The sequence below is a fragment of the Cornus florida genome, unplaced genomic scaffold (genome assembly GCF_030987335.1).
Source record: "Cornus florida cultivar Cherokee Brave unplaced genomic scaffold, ASM3098733v1 CherokeeBrave_3.0.0_Hap2_Chr03, whole genome shotgun sequence".
NCBI classification, from domain to species: Eukaryota; Viridiplantae; Streptophyta; class Magnoliopsida; order Cornales; family Cornaceae; genus Cornus; species Cornus florida.
Genome location: NW_026775573.1, coordinates 93,242,876 through 93,257,386, shown reverse-complemented (window position 1 = coordinate 93,257,386; position 14,511 = coordinate 93,242,876).

Here is a 14,511-nt window from a genome sequence, read left to right as displayed (position 1 = left end):
TTGCATATTCCTATTGATATATGCGTTGTTGCACAACTTGTTGATTTTTGAAACTTGGGGATATCGTTGTTTGACTATGGCTAGGACGTAGTTCTAGTACTAGAGATAGTCCCTCTATATAGTCTAGTGCGCACATAGGGAGGTTACCCATGTGTTAGTAAGCCTAAAGTAACTATGTTATCGGTCTGATCCGGCATGACGTCCGAGTATCCACTTTGTTTGATTTCGCATTTCATTTTCAAGTTGATAACTAGATGATGTTGTAACTTGTTGTTTCTTATTTGTTGTTCTATTTTAAGTTATATGATGTTAACTTTGCAAAATTGTGCTTATGCGTTGTATTGGAAATTTCAATGTTGGTTAAATTGCATCGATATTGAAAATTGTGTTTTGACGTTCCAACAAAGCTTAGGATTGATTCATTTATAACTTAGACGTTAGGGGGCATGACCCACTTCTGTTATTTTCGTGCTTTAGATTTCAAGCTGATAGCTTTAAGAAATTGTATTTTGTTGCCTTGTATAATATGCTTTTATGTGGTTAGATTGCATTGAAGTTGTAATTTGAGTTTTGATTGTTCAGCATGGCCTAGGATGATTCCTTAGACTTATTTAGAACATAGACGTTAGGTGACATGATCACTTTAGTTATTTCTGTATTCGAGATTGCAAGTTAATACCTATAATTACCTATATCTCATTGCTTTGTATAACGTGCTTCCATATTGTTTAAATACATAGATGTTGTGATTTATGCTTGAAACACTTTAAGGTAGCTTAGGATGCTCCCTGAGTCTCATTTCGATATAGACGTTAGGTGGCATGAACCCCTTTAACATGTTTCACCTTAAGGTGATAAATTTGTAAAATGCTAGGTCGATGCATGCCCATCTCGTACAAGTAGCTTTATGTTACTCACCCCTACAATACTGGGGTATATTTCAGGTATGAAGACTTGGTTTGTGAAACCTAGCATTCCTTGGATGTCGTGTAGCTTTGAAGTTTCCATTTCATGCAAATATTAACATGAAATGTCATTTTGTAGACTTATATGTCAAAATATGTATATTGATTCCATGTATGTAATGTGTACTTAAGTACACTTCTTTCAATGTATTTTATATGTATGAGATGAGGCCGGAGGCCAATGACCATTATATTGTATCCTATGTATCTTTTGATTTCTTGAAAAGCTACGAAAACCTTGAAAAATCGCAAGTCATTGGTTCACCATAGTTGCATCGGGTGTGGGAATTCCGTTTTCATTCTTTCATAGGGTCTTATTAATCTTGTATGAAGTGTGGCCAAGGGCCAAACGGTCATTTGACTCCATTTTACATTTTTGGATTCCATGTTTTCCATTTCAAGTCCATTTTTGCCTTTTTGCCCGTTGGGGGTCGAATTTTGCATCAGCTATATTTTTAAGCCATGGACCATTGTAGCGCGTCTAAATAGGTAAGTTACATTTTCGTGCATAATTGTTCTGGGCAAAACCTCATCATTTGTGTTTTGAGCCTCCTACGATTTCATTTTGCGTTTTTGTTGCATATTTTGATCTAGAGGCATTCTAGACTTTTTAATTCAGTTTTATTTCCTTCTTTCAATATGGTTGAATAGAAAACGTGATTTTAGGGGGGGTTTCTTTTTCATGTTTTTCCATAAAATGTCTTCTTGGTGCCGGAAATCGATCGTAAAGTTCATTTTTCTATTTTTTTTTAGCAGCTTTTTGGACCTCCATGACCAGATTTCATGGAGGGGCATTTCGGGCACTCTACATTGCGTTTTTTTTTTTTTTTAATTCTCTTATGAGCCACGTAGAAAACTCAATTTTGAGGGGGGTTTCTTCTTTGTGTTTTTCTAGAAAAATTCATCTACTAGCCCGTTTTTACTCTCTATTCTGGCTGTTTCTGGAAAAAAATGCTTGTAGTAGCTTTTTGGGTCAATCTTGACCTAGGTTGTTCAAGGGGCATTTTAGGGACTTTACATTGTATTTTTTTGGTTTCTTCTGTATAGTCAGGTAGGAAACGCGATTTTAAGGAGGGTTTCTTCTTCGTGTTTTTCCAGAAAAACTCGTTTAAGGGTCCGTTTTTAGCCTCGGTTTTGGAAAAAAAATTTAATTGGTGCTTGCTGTTAAAACACTATTCCTGCCCAGATTTCTTACCCGGAAAATAAGTCTAATTTTTTGAAACTTTGAGGCTTCATATCTTCTTCGTCCTGACTCCAAATCAAGTGATTTTTAAGTCTAAGTTTATTAGTTTTTGCTTGTCTATCCAACAGTATTCTCGGTTGCATCTAATTCTATCTGAAAAGACTATTTTACCCTTTGCAAAGTACCCTTGCCGCACTGATTTTAAACTCAAAGGTTGGTTTTTTTGAAACTTTGACGTTTCATATCTTCTTCATCTGGACTCCGAATCAAGTGAATCTTGAGTCTAGATTCATTAATTTTTCCTAGTCTATCTATCGGTATGCTCAGTTGCATCCAATTTTGTCCAAAAAGACCATTTTACCCCTTGTCAATTACCCTTGCCGCACTGTTTTGAAATCCGAAAGTTAGTTTTTATGAAACTTTGGAGTTTCATATCTTCTTCATCCGGACTCTGAATCAAGTGATTCTTGAGTCTAGATTTTTTAATTTTTTGTTAACTTTCCAGTGGTGTGCTCAGGGGCACCCGAATCCACATTTTTCAAAAATAACTATTTTGCCCCTGGGGGCTTATTTGTCATATTTTTGACCTTTTGCTTCCGCATCAGTTCTCATTGAGTTCCACGACCTCATGGAAGCTCACTTTGACTTCTTAGAGTCTTGTTTTCTGTGTTCGCTTTCGCTTATCGGATCCGTTATCGGGTCAACCTTCGGTTCATCACAGGACACGCTGGCCTAAAAACCAGGGTCGTCACAGGTGGTATCAGAGAATCCAGGTTCGAATACCTTGGACGAGGGGTTTTGGGTGCATATCATGCTCACGTTGTTTTTCTTTGATGTGTCATTTATATCGTGATAACATGCTTTGTTTGATAACATGTCTTGTATGATAACATGTTCACATGCTTAGGTGTTTTGAGACATCTATTATTTGTTAAGCATACTTTTTATGTATATATGCCCTTGATAATATGTTTTGATTTGATAACATGTCTGTTTGCTTATGTGGCACCTTGAGTAGATAGTCCATTGCTATGTTGCATGCTAACTATTTACTTTTATGTCTGGTTTTGATAGTGTCTCTTAGGATCTGTCATATCCCTTGGATGCCTTCTTGTTTCACGAGTTTCTTTCTTAGATAGGAGGAATTCATTCTGTACGGACCCATGTAGGGAATCTTCTTATCTGTTCTGTCGGTTGATGCGAGTGAGGCTTATGTGAGCGTATAATCGCAGTCATTTTCTAGTGGGGTGAGACGTGGGCGAGGGAGGTACCATTTTATTCCCTTTCATCGTGGCTTCTAGATCTAAGGCCTTAAGCGTAATGGTGCCAGTGTCATTGTTGTCAGAGTTTTGGGATTAGCTACCCTAACTCTCGCAAATGCCTGGTTCCCGCAGTACTTTTGGTAATGATCATTTTCGACATTGATGTCATCCGTATCAATAGGTTTCTCAGAGTTGACCTGGTTGGGGCATGTTATGAACTAGTGCCTTATACCGTCATGCTACCTTGCTGACGAGTAAGTGTGGGCGAGTTCTGGTCACTGTTCATACTGCCTTGTCACTCTCTTCTTTCACTGCGTTTGATGTTTTATTTTCTTGGGATTCTCTCGGTGGTTGACATTGAGTTAACGTGCTGGTTTGTATAAGGTGTTGTCTCAGTTCATGGTTTCGCGTTCCTTTAGTTGATCTTTAGACTTCAGGATTTATCCTTCAGTGCATTGTGAGCTGTCCTTTGATTTGACCTTTTGTTCGGTCATTATTCTGTTCTTTCTGGTATGTTCCTAATTTCGGGGACGAAATTCTTTTAAGGAGGGTAGGTTGTAACTACCCGTTCATTTGCCTTCCTTTCCTTTTTCCTGAAATTTTACGAATGAATTTTTTTCCTTTAATTTTTTTTCTGAGCTCTGTTTCGTGTCGCTTAGTGTCATCTCGAGTGGTCAGAATTGGTTTCTAAGACTCTTTCATGTTAATTGACAACTTCCTTTGAGAACTGAGTCATTTTCGCATTTTTCGTTTTTCGGACACTATGCGCTATTTCGTCTTTTCCCTATTCTGTCATTTTCCCAATTTCGTCTTATCTCCATTAGTCAGTTTTTGGTACAACCTCACTTCTCATGCTTGGAGTTGGTTTTTGACTTCACGTGCCTTCATCTTGATTGGTTTCCTCGAAATACGTATCTTTACTTTTGCAAGAAAGTACTCTGGTTGCTCCCGGTGTCCACAGGGGCATAGATGCACAATTCTTCAGAATCTTTTTCATTTCTTGGGGTGTTTTTAGTAAATATCTTTTGAAGATATTTTATTTCAGGAGCATCTAAGAAAATATCTTTTGGAAGATATTTTCATTCTGGGGTAATTTCGCAGTTAACCCTTTTTGTAGGGGCCATTGTGCAATTAACGAAAGTTATTGCAAAAATGTCTCTTCTGGAGCCTGAATCCTTGTACGGGATTCATTTTCACTTTTCGTTGACTCGTAAATTCATAGAATTTCCTTCTGGTCATTTTTCTCCAGTTTCAGAGTTTCAGGAACCGGTTGCCGCCGAACTTGTTCGGGGCATAACTTTCTGCTCGGGACTCAGTTTTTGATTTTTTTTTTTCGTTGTTCATATTTTCTTATTTTAAATCTTTTCTATTCACAGAGTTTTGCCGTTTGAGCGCGTTTGCTCAAAATGCACTTTTCCGGACCCGGCCGGGCCCTTTCGGGGCACTTTTTGAGATTTCTATAAATATGTTGCCCTAATTTTTAAAATCAGATTTTCAGACCTTCTTCCTCCTCTTGGCTGGCAGCCATGGGAGCCCCAGGGGCTGCCTTCACACTTTCTTCTCCTCCACTTGATTTCCTTGGTAGAAATCCTTCGGCCTTAGCATTTGTTGTTCGCCTTGTCGTGCTCTACCATTACCCCTTATTAGAAACCATTTTTGGCCAAGTTTTGAGTTTGGGTTTAAGGCCAAGTTTGGATTTTTATGGGGCTTCTTGGGGATTCATATAGATCGTGTTGTCCCCGACAAAACCCTTTGGTTTCGGCGGATTCGGAACATTTTTTTTTTCGGTGGGCCTTTGAGGTTTTCATCTCAAATTGAGGTAGGAGGTGTTATAGGTTTAATTCTTATTATATAACATGCTATTGATGCTTATACAACTTGATTGCATGCTTAAATATGAAATCTAGAGATTTTATTATTTAATTTTCTTATATTGGATTTGATTTTCCCAGTTGCTTATGACTTGTTTTAAACATGTAGCATGGTAATATAATACTCTATAATATGGTCATTGACGTATATTAAATTGAGGGAATTTGAACAAGTATTAAAGATTTTATTTAATATTTATCTTAGGTAAAAGATTAATTCACATAGACTTAACTAGCTTAAAATCAATATGTGATAGCATATTAAATTAGGCCTTAGCATGCTCTCCAACATAGTTGAATTTGAAAGTGATTGGAGGTGTTTTGAAAGTTAGTAATTATTAATTAATTAAATTAATTAATTTGCCCCGAGTGCACTATTCACTCTATTTGAATTCCGAATTGATATTCTTGATTTACATGCCATATAGCTTCACATATATTTGATTTAGAATATTCAGTTAGGTTTTGAAACCTTTTATTTAATTAAATTCCATATTTAAGTTTTAATCCTCAGGTGATATACAACTTGGAATTGAATTGTGGCATACTAGAAAATTAAGTTTTGGTATGGTTGTTCACACATATTAAATTGGGTTTAATTGTATGAGAATTGTAACTTTTATTTTATATTTAACTTTAGTAAAAGTTTAATTCACATAGTCGTAGATTGAATGAAATAAACTTGTAATGTGATATTACATCAGTCCTTGGCATGTTTCTCTAAGATATGTTAAATTGAGAGCATTTGGTTAAGTTTGAAGATCTAGAGATTTTAATTAAAAGAATTAATTAAAATCTATTTTATGGTTCCATTAGCTTAATTAAGGTTTTAACTTGATATTTGTATTGATCATGACTTGTTTACTTGCATGTATTAATTTGGGACTATTTGAAGTTGTTTTAGAACCTTGGGATTTAAATTAACATGATTTAATTAAAGTTCTACCTTATTGTTGTATTTAAACTCATGAGCTTATGTTTTCAATATTGAATATATTGTTGTCTTGCGTAATGATTTGAACACTTCATATTTAACATCATGCATGCATAGCGTGTAACGAATTGCACACTGAAGATTCGACATTCATCATATCATATGAGTTGTGGATTTAGAGCATGTATTGTATAGGTTTCCAAATTTGGTTTTGCTTGGTAGATAGTTGATTATCTTACATATTCCTGTTGGTATATGCGTTGTTGCACAACTTGTTGATTTTGGAAACTTGGAGATGTCATTGTTTGACTATGGCTAGGACGTGGTTCTAGTACGGGGGATAGTCCCTCTATATAGTCTAGTGCGCACATAGGGTCGTTACCCATGGGCTAGTAACCCTAAAGTAACTATGTTGTCGGTCTGATCCGGCGTGACATCCGAGTATCCACTTTGTTTGATTTCGCATTTCATTTTCAAGTTGATAACTAGATGATGTTGTAACTTGTTGTTTCTTATTTGTCGTTCTATTTTAAGTTACATGATGATAACTTTGCGAAATTGTGCTTATGCGTTGTATTGGAAGTTTCAATGTTGGTTAAATTGCATCGATATTGAAAATTGTGTTTTGACATTCTAACAAAGCTGAGGATTGATTCATTTATAACTTAGACGTTAGGTGGCATGACCCACTTCTGTTGTTTTCGTGCTTTATATTTCAAGCTGATAGCTCTAAGAAATTGTATTTTGTTGCCTTGTATAATATGCATTTATGTGGTTAGATTGCATTGAAGTTATAATTTGAGTTTTGATTGTTCAGCATGGCCTAGGATGATTCCTTAGACTTATTTAGAACATAGACGTTAGGTGAAATGATCACTTTAGTTGTTTCTGTATTCGGGATTGCAAGTTAATACCTTTAAGAACCTATATCTCGTTGCTTTGTATAACGTGCTTCCATATTGTTTAAATGGCATAGATGATGTGATTTATGCTAGAAACACTCTAAGGTAGCTTAGGATACTCCCTGAGTCTCATTTCGATATAGACGTTAGGTGGCATGAACCCCTTTAACATGTTTCACCTTAAGGTGATAAATTTGTAAAATGCTAGGTTGATGCATGCTCATCTCCTACGAGTAGTATTATGTTACTCACCCCTATGATACTGGGACATATTTCAGGTACGAAGACTTGGTTCGTGAAGCCTAGTATTCCTTGGATGTCGTGTAGCTTTTAAGTTTCTATTTCATGCAAATGTTAACATAAAACGTCATTTTGCAGACATATATATTAAAATATGTATATTGATTCCATGTATGTAATGTGTACTTAAGTACACTCCTTTTAATGTATTTGATATGTATGAGATGTGGCCGGAGGCCAATGACCATTATATTGTATCCTATGTATCTTTTGATTTCTTGAAAAGCTATGAAAACCTTGAAAAATCGCAAGTCATTGGTTCACCATAGTTGCATCGGGTGTGTGAATTCCGTTTTCATTCTTTCATAGGGTCTTATTAATCTTGTATGAAGTGTGGCCAAGGGCCAAACGGTCATTTGACTCCATTTTACATTTTTGGATTCCATGTTTTCCATTCCATGTCCATTTTTGCCTTTTTGCCCGTTGGGGGGGTCGAATTTTGCATCGGCTATATTTTTAAGCCATGGACCATTGTAGCACATCTAAATAGGTAAGTTACGTTTGTGTGTATAGTCATTTCCAGGCAAAACCTCATCGTTTGTGTTTTGAGCCTCCTACGATTTCATTTTGCGTTTTTGTTGCATATTCTGATCTAGGGGCATTCTAGACTTTTTAATTCAGTTTTATTTCCTTCTTTCAATATGGTTGAATAGAAAACGTGATTTTAGGGTGGGTTTCCTTTTCGTGCTTTTCCGGAAAATGTCTTCTTGGTTCTGGAAATTGATCGCAAAGTTTAGCTTTCTGTTTTTTTTAAGCAGCTTTTTGGACCTCCATGACCAGATTTCATGGAAGGGCATTTCGGGCATTCTACATTGTGTTTTTTTTTAATTCTCTTGCGAGTCACGTAGAAAACTCAATTTTGAGGGGGGTTTCTTATTTGTATTTTTCCAGAAAAATTCATCTACTAGCCCATTTTTACTCTCTGTTCTGGCTGTTTCTAGAAAAAAAAATGCTTGTAGCAGCTTTTTGGGTCCAACTTGACCTAGGCTGTTCAAGGGGCATTTTAGGGACTTTACATCGTATTTTTTTTTGTTTCTTTTACATAGTCGGGTAGAAAACGCGATTTTAAGGGGGGTTTCTTCTTCGTGTTTTTCTAGAAAAACTCGTTTAAGAGTCCGTTTTTAGCCTCGGTTCTGGGAAAAAAATTTAATTGGTGCTTGCTGTTAAAACACTATTCCTGCCCAGATTTCTTACCCGGAAAATAAGTCTAATTTTTTGAAACTTTGAGGCTTCATATCTTCTTCATCCCGACTCCAAATCAAGTGATTTTTGAGTCTAAGTTTATTAGTTTTTGCTTGTCTATCCAACGGTATTCACGGTTGCATCTAATTCTATCTGAAAAGACTATTTTTCCCTTTGTAAAGTACTCTTGCCGCACTAATTTTAAACTCAAAGGTTGGTTTTTTTGAAACTTCGACGTTTCATATCTTCTTCATCCGGACTCCGAATCAAGTGATTCTTGAGTCTAGATTCATTAAGTTTTCCTAGTCTATTTATTGGTATGCTCAGTTGCATCCAATTTTGTCTACAAAGACCATTTTACGCCTTGTCAATTACCCTTGCCGCACTGTTTTGAAACCCGAAAGTTAGTTTTTATGAAACTTTGGAGTTTCATATCTGCTTCATCCAGACTTTGAATCAAGTGATTCTTGAGTCTAGATTTGTTAATTTTTTGCTGTTTTTCCAGCGATGTGCTCGGTGGCACCCGAATCCATATTTTTTTAAAAAGACTATTTTGCCCCTGGGGGCTTATTTGTCATATTTTTGACCTTTTGCTTCCGCATCAGTTCTCATTGAGTTCCACGACCTCATGGAAGCTCACTTTCTTTTTAGAGTCTTGTTTTCTGTGTTCGCTTTCGCTTATCGGATCCGTTATTGGGTTAACCTTCGGTTCATCACAGGACACACTGGCCTAAAAACCAGGGTCGTCACACATATCCACCCTCCACTTGTTACAAATCTAGGCATCCTCATAGGGTTTGATCATGGCCTTGCACTTGTCGCCAAATTAGGCTTCCAAGTGTTACCAATAGCAAGACAACACATGGCACAATGGGAAAGTGCCATTTGTCACTCTTATCCTTATTTACAACCTAATCCCTCCACAAAATATCTCAAAGAATATTTGCACAAAAGTCCCTAAGACAAAATATCTCAAAAACATGATTATGCAAAACACCCCAAAAACCGAAAATGTTTCCGAAGAAACTAGGCATCCATATCCCTGGAAATTGAAAATAAATGAGCATACTTTACACTGAAATCAAAACATACGTAGACTATAAAAGATAATATCACGTAATGCACGTGGTGCCGAAAATCGTTTCCAAGCACCGAAGCCTACCTCGAGCACATCAAAACCCTAAGGCAACGTAGAAAAATAATAAATCAAATAATTAAATAATTAAATAATAATAAAAAATGAATGACAAAAAATCAGAAAAGGAAAAAGAAGACACAGTCTTTACAAATATGCTTCATACGAGAGTGAAAAATCGGATTTGAGCACAAGTATGTGGCACCAATAATGTCACAGTAAATTGTTGGCGGATATGAGAGAGAGATACCAAGTTCATTTAGAAGATTGGTTACCTAGTTGACTTCGGTTGTGGCAGAGGTAATGGCCCTGTACTTGTCCTCAGTAGATGAATGGGCAACTGTAGTTTGCTTCTTAGAGTTCCAGCTAATGGGGTTAGAGCAAAGGTAAACAACATAAGCTGAGGTGGAGTGGTGGGTGTCGGCATTACCAGCCCAATCCGCATCCGTAAATGCATGAAAAGAGAGAGGAGAATGAGCAGAAAGGAAGACACCAAAGTAAGAAGTTGTTGAACCAAAAGGGGGGGGTGAATTGGTTAAAACTTTGCTTTCTAAAACTTTCTCAACACAACTAAGCATGCATTTAAGAACAGATAACACATGGTTTATAAGGAAACGCTCTTAACTAGGGAAAACCTTGGTTCTTGGCCTTGGCCAATAAGCAATCCATTACTAACGTTATGTATCTTGTTACACACTCAGTTGTCTTACTCTCTGCACACACCCAGGCACAAGAATAGACACTAGTTTTCACAACCAATACACACACTAGTACACTACAGTGCATCCACGCACTCCCCCTGTCCTAAGCAACCATGGTTGGACCAAATAAGCTCTCGTAGCTCACTCAACAATGGGGTGAGGATGTGAAGCCTCACTGCCACTTACAAAAAGTGTCAACACAACTCAACAATGGGGTGAGGATGTAAAGTCTCACTACCACTTATAAGAAGTTTCAAAACACTAAATACAACAAAGTCTTTGCAACAATTAGAATAGGCTGGACAACCCAGAATTCCAAGTTGTTGCCTCAGAACTGCAATCCACTTCATCTATGGTCTGAGGGGTAAAATGGGAAATTCTTTACAAGATCAATTCACCAACGCCTCATACAGTCTTCTTTCACTGTTGTACTCATGTTCATAGCTTTGTAAAATTAAATACAGCATGAGTATATCACAACGTTCAATTAAAGTCCTTGGTTTAGCATATAACAACTTCAGCACAAAAAGCTTCAGCACAAGATAGGCTTTGGCATAAGATAGCTTCGTCACAGATAGCTTTGGCAAAGAATAGCATCAGTACAAAACCTCTTCGGCACAGAATAGCCTCAGCACAGATTAACTTCAGCACAAAACTTCTTTGGCACAGAATACTCAAACTCAAAGCATATCATATTTTTGTCACAAGCTTAACTTTAACAATTTTGATTCATCAAAATATACTAGCTAGCAGCATAGATCATCATGAAATAGTTAAGTATAATCAAATAGCACCTGAATCCAAGATTTCTTCAGAAAAACAAACTTAACTAGTGACTACACTGTCCAAATTCATTTTTAGCATATTCTCAACACAAACTCAGTCTGAACAAAGTGTAAAAAGATGAATTATACCTATGTCAACCTTCAAAATCAAGCACAGCAGCTTGAAGCACCAAGTCACTACTCAATACAGCCCTTACATCAGCAAATTTGACAACAGCCTCATCTCAGAAATCAATACACGCCTCAGAGTTGATTCAATGAGTTTTTTTTTTTTTTTTTTTGCATAGATCATCATCAAATAGCAGAGAAAAACTTACTTAACATAGTATACTCGAGGGTACTTAGTAGCAGCTCAATATGCAATGTAAATTCAAGAAGCTTAAACCTTAAGGAGCCTTATAGCAGCGTATATATACTAGTGTACTCACAGTAGCCCTTGTACAGCTGCTACAATACACCTGTCACTTTCCACCAATGATTTGGAGAGCACAATTTAGATATTTTCAGGGCAATGGACCAATGCAGGCCTTCCACCTCAGCTAAATTTGTCACTATTCCACCAGCTGCATCTAGTTACAAGTTTGAGTACTGAATTCTATTTCTGTCCAAACTTAGCCTATAAGGAATGTAATATTCTTGCATATACCAGATCTCCAGGACCACTGAAACGTGTTACATATTTGAGCAGAGTTGGAAAGCACCAAAATACCCTTGTGACAGATTTTATACTTCTCAGCTAAACAAAAGTCTCGAGGCTATATAAAGGGCTGTACAGGTTCATTAAAGACAATCTAGTGCAATACAACTACCTGAGTATACGTATATATATATATATGACATACAACTGAGAAGAAACCATAGTACCCTTGTGAGCACTTGTAGCTAAAACGGAAGTGTTGAACCTTTACTGTCCGAGGCTGAAGCATTACAATGTACTATTATAGACCACTGAAGCAATACTTTTTGACATTAAAAGGCAAACATTCCTTAAGGTAACTTAGAACTAATAATCTCCCCCTTTTGCCTTTAATGACAAAAACCAAATAATCTTGAAATAACCTTTAAAGATAAAGATTCAGTAAATAGAATAATCCAAATGCAAAAGGAATAGCTTAAAGCTATCCTTATTTCAGTCCATTTCTCCCCCTTTTTGACATTGAAGGTCAAAAGGTGAGTAGGACCAACCATATAAGTTCAGGAGGGAGGAGGAACAACCCTGAGAAGAGCTTGAAGGGTTGAGAATCTCTGAAGAAGAAGAGGTTTGGTTATGATGTCTGTAAGTTGATCTTCAGTAGGCAAATAAGTAATATTAATAAGACCTTTTTGAACTTTATCTCTAAAAAAGTGATACCTGATATCAATGTGTTTGCTCTTCCAATGCAGTGTGGGATTCTTACTGATAACAATAGCACTTTGATTATCACAGAAGAGCTTTGGAGGTCCTGAGAATTGAATGCCAAGATCTGAGAGAGTAGTTTTCATCCAAAGTAATTGTGAACCAGCTTGTGAGGCAGCTATATACTCAGATTTAGAGGTTAAAAGAGACAGTGTCCTACTTTTTACTCAACCAAGAAACCACATTTGAAACAAGAGTGTAGCAACAACCAGAGGTACTTTTTTGGTCAGGTAAAGATCCACCCCAATTAGCATCTGAGAAGGCTGCAATAGACATTGAGGGTGAGTAAATGTAGAATAGACCATAGAAGATGGTGCCCTTGACAAATCTGAGGATTCTTTTGGCAGCTTGAAGATGAGAAACCTTTGGATTACTTTGAAATCTGGCCACTAAACCCACTAAATACATTATATCAGGCCTAGAAGTAGTAAGATACAACAAACTACCAATGATTGACCTGTAAAGTATTAAAGGAACAGCTTCAGTGGTGCACTCCAGTGAGAGTTTGGTATTTGGACAAAGTGGTGTTTAGATAGCCTTACAATCATCCATTTTGAACTTTTTAAGTAGCTCTGAGGCATACTTTTGCTGAGAGATGAAGATTCTAGTGGATGTTTGTGTAATTTGCAGGCCTAGAAAGTATCTGAGAGTCCCTAAGAGTGACATTTCAAACTTTGTCTTTATAAGATTAGCAAATTCTGAAGCTAATGAGGTGTCTGAGCCATAAAACATGAAATCATCAACATAGATTTACAGAATTAGGAACTGTTCTTGATGAGTTTTTACATAAAGAATGCTATCAACCTTACCTCTATGAAATCCTTGTTCAACTAAGAACTGATGCAGCTTCTCTTACCAGGCTTTGGGGGCTTGTTTGAGACCGTACAAGGCCTTACTTAGTTTGAACACATGAGAGGGATACTTTAAATCTTCAAAACCTTCAGGCTGTTCCAGGTAAACTTCTTCAGTTAAGTCTCCATTTAGGAAGGCTGACTTAACATCCATTTGATATACTTTGACTTGTTTGTGACAAACAAAAGACAGAAGCATTCTAATAGATTCCATTCTAGTAATTGGAGCAAAAATTTCATCATAATCAATTCTAGCTTGCTAAGCATAACCTTTACACACCAATCTTGCCTTATTTCTTATTACTGATCCTTTCTCATTCATCTTGTTTTTGTAAATCCACTTTGAACCTATCACATTCTTGTCTTCAGGTCTGGAAACGAGTGTCCAGGTATCATTCTTGTGAATTTGATCAAGTTCTTCTTGCATGGCAGCTAACCAGTCTTTACTTTTCTGAGCTTCAAAATAGGACTTTGGTTCAATGGATGATAGCATAGCAAAGTGACTGTATTCTTTACCATTTTCAGCTTTTAAATCATTTAGCTTCTTTTTGTTTCTTGTTTGAACTCCAGCTTGAGATGAACCAATGATGTTCTCAGCTTGAAACTGCTTCTGCAGCACAAGAGAGGTGATTTCTCTTGGATTTTTAGGTTCAGGAACTGAGGTATTGGCTTCATTTGAACTAGATGTGTTGTTACTGTCTTCAATAAGTGTTAACTGAGGATTCTCATCAAACTTCACATTAACTGACTCAACCACCTTCGAAGACCTGAGATTGTAGCATCTATAAGCCCTACTTTTTGTAGAATATCCCAAGAATATGCCTTCATGAGCCTTTGAATCAAACTTTCCCAAACTGTTAGTGTGGTTCAGCATATAACATTTGCTACCAAACACTTTGAAGTAGTGAATAGTTGCAGGTCTTCCATACCATAATTCATAAAGTGTTTTAGTTGAGTTAGGTTTAAGAAGAACCCTATTTATGATATGCACAGCTGTACTCACAGCTTCAGCCCAAAAACCCTTTGCTAGACCTTTTTCTAGAA